The 8025-nt window shown below is 35.9% G+C and overlaps 1 long non-coding RNA gene across 2 annotated transcripts; it reads right to left on the bottom strand.

Moving 5' to 3' along the window:
• Window positions 1–492: 492 nt before the first annotated feature.
• LOC145068853 (uncharacterized) lies at window positions 493–3009 on the bottom strand. Of its 2 annotated transcripts, XR_013689156.1 has the most exons (5): window positions 2171–3009; window positions 1935–2074; window positions 1769–1862; window positions 1268–1350; window positions 493–1184 (listed from the first exon to the last, which is right to left on the bottom strand). It is a non-coding gene; the product is annotated as an uncharacterized LOC145068853 (long non-coding RNA). The 2 variants fall into 2 exon arrangements; XR_013689155.1 differs by having other exon boundaries at window positions 1935–3009.
• Between the last annotated feature and the right edge of the window lie 5016 nt (window positions 3010–8025).

Below are 8025 nucleotides of genomic sequence, written 5' to 3'. Positions count from 1 at the left end.
TATATATATATATATATATATATATATATATATATATATATATATATATATATATATATATATATATATATATACTCGTTAGCTGATATAAACTTTTGATTTTATTGGACTGCCTTCTAGATTATAAATTTGTTTGGAAATAAATAAACTATGAGATTATTAAGTTTGTTTATTTTTAGGTTGTAATCGTCTGTGTTCATTAGGATTATGACATGTGATTTAATAAATAATTCATGCTTTTTAATTTTGATGTACTCATCTTTTCGATTATTAAATTGTTTGGAGATAAACAAAAATAGAAGCAAACTAGGGAAGAATCCCGCTTTGCGGGATTGGATGCGCGAAAGAAAAGGATGCGCCAAAGAAAACTAATGCCACATTTCACCCATTTTAAGATTCAACTATCATAATGTTGATAAAAAATTTAGCAGGTAACATACAAAGCAAATCATCATTATGGGATTTAAATCCATTATTTTAAAAAAAGGGTATAAGCTTACATTCTAAATACACCAAATTTAGTGGGTTAATTTATTCATTCTCTTAAACTGTCTACAGCACTTCCAAGAAATTCAAAATTTTACTTACAACTAAGTAGAAAAATCCAAAGGGCATTTTTGAAATATATATAAAAATATGAACCTTTGCACAGGAAACATCCATCACCATCTTTGCTTCTGCCTTTGCTATACCATTTGCCTCTCATTTTGATCCAACCTATCACACAACTCACAACAACAAAATGGTCATAATAACAAATATACTTTGCTAAATTACCATTTTACCCTTCTTACATACCATAAACCAAATGGTGAAAAGGGACAACAACACCAGTTGCTGTTGTAAGTGTTTCTATAATACTATGTGTCCCTTGAATCAAAGGAAGCATTCTGAATCTTTATCACAAATAATCGGTTTTATCAGTGACTGTTGACTTTTATATTTTTCTACCCAATACACAATTTACTGGAATAAATTAGAAGAAGATCATGGTTACCTGCATATAAACACCATAAAGGTCTTTTTCCATCTTCCTAAGGAGTTCCAAGAAGTGTTAAAAAATGTCATTAAATTTTTTAGCAAATACCAGGAAATAACGTGTTTTCTACTTGCCCAAGCTATTGTTTTGTTTCTCTCTTGTTACTGCTATAAAACTGAGGCAACGCTTTCCTAATGGCCTCAGCCTATTATAAAAGAATCAAAGAGAAACAAAATATGATGAGAAACAATCGGCAAATATAATAAAAAAAATTAAAAAAAGTGCTACCTTTGCAGCGTGTATTTTCGAATGTTGGGCAGCATCGACCTTTTTAAGTTGATGTTCTACTTCAGATGGTTTTTCTTTTTGCTCTATAACAATAATTTTAAAAAATATATATATAAGCATTAATAACTGAATATCCCATGAAAACCAATTTAATTTGTTTTCCGGGTGGAAAATTATAACCCCAAATCCACAATGCTGCAGACATTAAATAATGACTATCCAATTCCCATATATGCTTCTTTGTAAACAGAAATTCAGTAATATGATTAATCAAACAGATGTATGCATTAACACATTACAACCTGTGGGTAACATTAATAGCTTCCTAACCCTAAACAGGGGACTGCCTTGATAACTTTTAAATCAATTACAATAATTTTGATAACTTATTGGCAATTCATGATCACATAACAGATCAATACCCAAAAGTCTCAACCCACTGGATACGAAAGAAAGCATATAGGATCATATCTATGAAAGTTGAAAAGCCATGATACTTACCTCCGTGAATCTCTGGATGTGCTTTAACCAAATACCCTCTTTTGGGTGCCACCCATCCACCAATAGAGAAAGTTTTGGTTTCTCCAGCAATTCTCTGTAATTCCAACTCTTAATTGTCTAATAATAACTTAAAAAATAAAGAGAAAGAACACGAATAGTGACATACAGTTGGATAATTGGATCAATCAAACACTTTGATTTCACTAATACCACTCACACCTTCTAACAGATTGTTGTAAAATTCATCTGGGGTATGACCAATTGACGTCTCCACACCCATCCCTGTTATACCGCCATTTTTTTAAACTGGAATTATGTCACAAAACATGCTAATTTTAGATTATAATTTTTTTTTGCGTAAAATTATGATTACAGAACCTAAAAAGGACGAATGAAGAGTACCTTCATTTTACCCTGGACGTAAAAGGGTTTATGTTTTGATTGAACCTATAGTTGTGAAAGAAGGATCGAAACGAAGCGAAGAAAACCAACAACACCTCCAAAGATGAAGTAGAAGAGGTTTTAAATATCAATGGGGGTTTAGAGAAAGAAAAAACAAACCTGATGCAAGAGAAAGCATAGCAGTAGCGATGTAATGACCATCTATGAAATCGGCGACCATCTGAACCGGATCCGGGGACGACTTCTAATCGGAGGTAAGGCTTCAACTGATGTAGGCCTCCTCATGTAAACAACGATGAATTGAAGTATTGAACCAAAGAAAGCCCCAATCAATTAGAGGTGGTGGGTATCAGCCAGTTTGCACCACATCTCCTTTGTCGGGTGATAACTCCCTCCGACCAGCTTTCTTGCAATAGACGACAAAAGGGAATTTGTAGACGCAGAGATAAATACTGATGTTTCGGAAGGTTATTGGGATTATTTTGGGTTACGATTTGTTGCTGAAGCAGATGAAAAGAGGAAGATGGTAAACGGAGTGAAGAAATCAGAGGAAGTGTGCTATGAGGGCCGATAGCTTCCTCTGCAATAGATGATTTTCCCTTTGAAGATGGCGATGCTCATGACGAAGCTGAGGCTAGGGTTTTGAGAGGCCTCGTCGGAGGGTTCTCTTGGTAGCAAGTGGGGTGACATTGGAGATGACGGGTGCCGATGGAGCCATGGTGATGTAAGGAGGAGCGGTGATGATCGACTCCAAAGAGAAGCCGTTGAGTACGATAAGCAAAGTGAGAAAAAAAGGTGAGAAGGAAGAAGATGAAAGGAGGCGAGGCGGTGGCAATATCTTTAAGAAAACTGGAAAATCAAACGTGTGTATATCGGTGTCAGAATCACCGGAACGAAGGTTGGATATATCACCACGTATACATCGAGTATAAATTATTAAAAAAAAATAAGAATAAAAAATAAAGTTTGGTCCAATAGAAAATAAGAACTGTTCAAGTGGTCTTTCAAAATTAGTATGTATATATAATTAATAGGTTTTGTTAGAATAAAAAATCATAATATAAAGACTTTCAAAAAACAATTATAAAATATATTTTTTCTCATATTATTATCAAAAACCTATATTTTAATTATCTTATCATTAATAAATTTTATTTATATTATAATTTGTCATACAAATTAATTTATTTCTAGATGCATTATATATCATCCAACCCCTCCTAGTCTAATGCCCGTGTTCCACCCCTGCACACACGCATTCATGAACCCCATATTTGATGAATACACACACAAAAAAATCAAATATGTTGATTGGTTTTCGGATGAACACATTCCAAAATAAATTTATGAACTCCATATCTGATGAAAACGCACGAACAAAATCAGATCGAGTTCTCGGGTTCTCAAGTTTAGTTCTTCGTCCGAAAGCTATGAACGAACAAACTCTTCTAAAAGTTACGAACGAAAATCATAAACCCAAGAAACAAAGATCTAAAATGAAATCATTCATGTGTTCATGTGTTTGAACGAATATTTGAAACGCTTTCTAGTGTTTTTTTCGATATCTACCATGGATGTGTTAAAAAAAAAAAAAAAAAAAGAAAAGAAGACTCAGAGAGAGAGAGAAAGAGGTTAGCAAACCGGAGTTCATCTTCATATGGAACTCGACAAATTAATATTTGTGTGTTTTTTTATTAGTTTGATTTACGGAAAACTTTACAGATAAACACCTTAAATGAGACATATGGGCGGGTGGATGTGAAAATGTATGTTTTTTTCTCTCCCGTTGAACATACATGAACACCTTAAATTGAAAAATTGTAAACTCAAATCTCTATGTTTTTTTCTTACTTCGATTTCTGGAAGCTTGAATCTATGGGTTTTCTAACTTCGAGCTCTCAGTTTGATGTAGGTTTTCTAACTTCTAACTTATCATGGATTCATGGGTTTGAGTTTCTTGAGATTTGTTTAGATTACTAGGTTTGAAAATAATAAATGTGTTTTTCTGAACATAATGAAGATGAAGATTAAGAATCCTATTGCTGAAAAAATCATGTTTTGTCAGATTGATCGGAGTTTCTTGGGAGTTGCCAAGGACACCAGAAAATTCTTTTTGTGGCTGGAAACCTACACCAACATGTCATAAGGACGTAATGTGGAAAATTCAAACAAATTCACTGGTGTAATGTGGAAAAAAAAAATACAAAAATGACTAAACGTATACAAAACATAAACACTATATACATTTTTAATTCATTGTCAAATATTATTAATAATTTTGAAAACATACATCCAAAAAGTTGACAAACAATTTGATGATAAGTATTGCGAACTAATTATGAATTGTTAGTAAGATTAAAGCAAACAAATCAACAAATAATATTAAGAATTATATGTGTATTAAATAATATGTTCAAATATTATTACTTGTTTACCAACCTTCGACTGAAAATCAGTTCGATCAGGCGAATTAAAAAACGAGATAGAGAAAACAATCACAACCTGAAATTGGAGATCATGTGTGCTAATTACATTGAATTAGTCATGTCCTTAAATGTTTTTACTATATGGGATATAAAGGGTCATATTGTAGTGGACGCATGTCTTAGTTCAAATTAAAAAAAAAACCCTAAAAGTTATTTGAATTTAAATTTAAACATTGAGGTTATCTGATCCCTTGAGACTTCCTAGAGGTTATCCATGCATAAAAGCTCCTCAGCCTACCATGCAGCGTATGATTAAATTGCAAACCTTACGCCTTCAGTTCGGCTAGGCTCACGTATGGATTTGGCACATTCATTAATCCTCACTAAAGCCTCTGAAGATTTAAGGCGAATTAAGTCTTATAAAGCCATAAAAGTTTCTTCCTCCTTCCACTAATGTGATATAATAGGAAACTTGTTGATTAACATTTAATCTCATTTGATTTCCAACATTTTGTAGATTAGTATTTAAAACAATTTTGTTTTGTTTTCCACCATGACGGTGTATGGCACATGTTACTTATACTCCATGTATGTAAGAAGCCTCTTGTAAGGTATATAATTATATATCAATTAGGTTAATAAGATTCAAGTTTACTATTACACACTTGAATGGAACAAAGTACTCTTAAGAAAAAATGGTTAGTTCACATGATAAGTTAATTATAGCTCCAAGAAACCCAAATCTCGTTATCACGCTCATAATGAAAAGTAATCAACTTGTTTTGCTAGTAATCCTTGCGAGGGTTTCACAATTGCTTTGTTATCAAACAAGTCATGTGATATATCATTCCCATTAATATGCAATTAACCACTTAGTAGTTAAGAGACCGTTTAAATTATTATATGAATTTAAAAAAATGTAACATCCCGTTTAAAATAAATAAAATTAAATAAATAAATAAACCTTAAAACCCTGAGATGTATTTTATATTTTTATTTTATTTTAGCCCTAAATTCAGAGTGTTAGCCATAAGGAGTTAAATGTTATAATTTCTGGAATTTGGGGTCTATTTTGTAACGATTGGACTTGAAATGTAAAGAATTTCATGGAGCAAGGGTTGTTTGGTAATTAGTGGATTTGATTTGAAAATGAATTGTGAAGGAGGGACTGAAAGTGTAAGAAAGGGGCTTGAGTTTGAAGTTGGAGACGGGACTTAAACATGTTCCCATCCACCCTCTTGCTACTTGGTTTGTAACACCCATAAAATTCGAGCAAATTTAAACCATTTAAATCATTTGAAACCATTCAATTATTACGATTTGTTTTCAAAATAGTTTATACATCAGAGTTCCCAGAAATCATGATCGTCAATCGAGGAAGTGTACGGTCACGCATTCGCCTACCCGCATCCATCCGTTGAACCTGAAACAATAAACAGAAACTGTAAGCCCGAAAGCTTAGTGAGTTACCCCCAAAATACCGATACACATACAGTCCGCAACAATATCAACAATATCATAACATAACAAACTGAACAACATGCGATGGGTCCACAGCTTTACAGAGTGGATTATCCCTGGGCCGACAGTGTGAGTATGGATTGCCTTCCGGGCCCATAACTCACATATGGATCGCCATCGAGCCCACAGTACGAGTCTGGCATGCCCTACCCTGCCCTCAGCTCGTATCTAGAATGCTCCTGAGTCCTTAGTATGAGTATGGCATGCCTTGCCCGACCCTCAGCTCATATATGGAATACTTTAGGGTTTGTTGGCTACCGCACGAAACAGTACAACCTCAACCCATCCCACATAACATGTCGACATATAACATAACTAATGCACATACATATAATCATACAGTATCACAGGTAATTTTACAGATCTACCCGACTAGCATATCAACCGGCATACATACTAGGATATCAAATCCAATGGGTCGGCCTTGGTGCCTTAGACCCCTTAGTATAGTGAGGATAACTCACCTTGCAATGTCGGACGGAACCACGAAATCACGCTCCCGAAACACTGCCCCAAACTCCAACATCTATAACCATCAATAATCCAATTCATAAATATCCACGTACCAATTATACTCAAATGTCAAAACGGTCAACCCTTGGTCAAAGTCAAAGTCAACTATCAAGGTCAACAGTCCATGTCGACCTCAACTCGTCGAGTACCCTCAGCTACTCATCGAGTTCCTTGCATAACTTGTCAACTCGCCGAGTCACCATGCCACTCGCTGAGCCTAAGGCAATCTTCATCGGACTCGCCGAGTTGTTCATCCAACTCGTCGAGTTCATGACCATCTTCATATGACTCGCCGAGTCTACCATGCGACTCGCTGAGTCCCTTCAGTCCTTCATCCATACAGATGCTTTTTAAGCCATGCTAAGGCTCCATACTACAGATCCAAGTTCCCAAGGTATGCTTATCACGTAAAGTTGCAAACTTTACGTGCATGCAAGGCTCTAATGACTCAAAATGCCAATACCTAGCTTCAAATGGGGTTTTACACTTAAGGAGGGGTTCATGCTTGCTAATGTTGATAGCTTTATGGACTTACAAATCAAAGAGAGTTCAGTTCTGAAGTTACAACTTCAGATCTGAGCTCATACCCAAGAATAGCTTCATAACCAAGCCAAGAAGCCCTAAACTTCATCCAAAGAGATCTAGAAAGGAATGAGGCCAAAATCATGAATTGATACCTCAAATGAAGTTAGCTGAGATAAAATTCAGACCCACAAACGTTCTTGCCTCCAACTTCTTGATCTTCAAGCTTCTTGCATCAAGGTCTTCTTTCCAAGCTTGAAATTTACACTAATATGGAGCACACACACGAATTAGGGTTTTTGGACTCTCAAGGAGCTGCAAAGGAACTGAGGGAGGCTAATGATCCCTTAAATAGGGTGCCAAACCCCGAAAATTAGGGTTTCACCCTCCGGCTCCAACTCGTCGAGTCACTCTTCCGACTTGGCGAGTTGGTCACTTAAACACGTGGCCTAAACCTGCTGCTACTCGACGAGTCAGGAAACCAACCCGTCAAGTAGATCTTGAATTCATGAGAATTTATAACCATAAATTGGTATTCGAGAATCGGGGCGTTACACGGTTACACACATAAACCCTAACCCTAGAAGTGTTCTCCAACCGCCACCCTTATCACTCCTCATCTACAGACGTCGCTATCACCTATGTCATCGTTGTGAACCACCGAGCACCACCACCGTTGCTCCCACTGCCGACAACGATGAAGATCGACGCTTAGATGCCGTATCAGTAGGCAGTCGGAAGATCGAGACGTGTGGCCGTTATTGCCTCTCCCCAATAATGGCGCAACTCGTTCCTCTTCCACCCTCTTCGCTTCATTTGTTGTTTCATCGGGTTTCGCTGTTGCCACTCCGAGCGTCTATCCCAATTGCCATC

This window comes from Lactuca serriola, chromosome 8 (genome assembly GCF_051521515.1).
Source record: "Lactuca serriola cultivar US96UC23 chromosome 8, Lser_US96UC23_V15, whole genome shotgun sequence".
Classification (NCBI taxonomy): Eukaryota; Viridiplantae; Streptophyta; class Magnoliopsida; order Asterales; family Asteraceae; genus Lactuca; species Lactuca serriola.
This window is presented reverse-complemented; position numbering and strand designations above follow the sequence as displayed.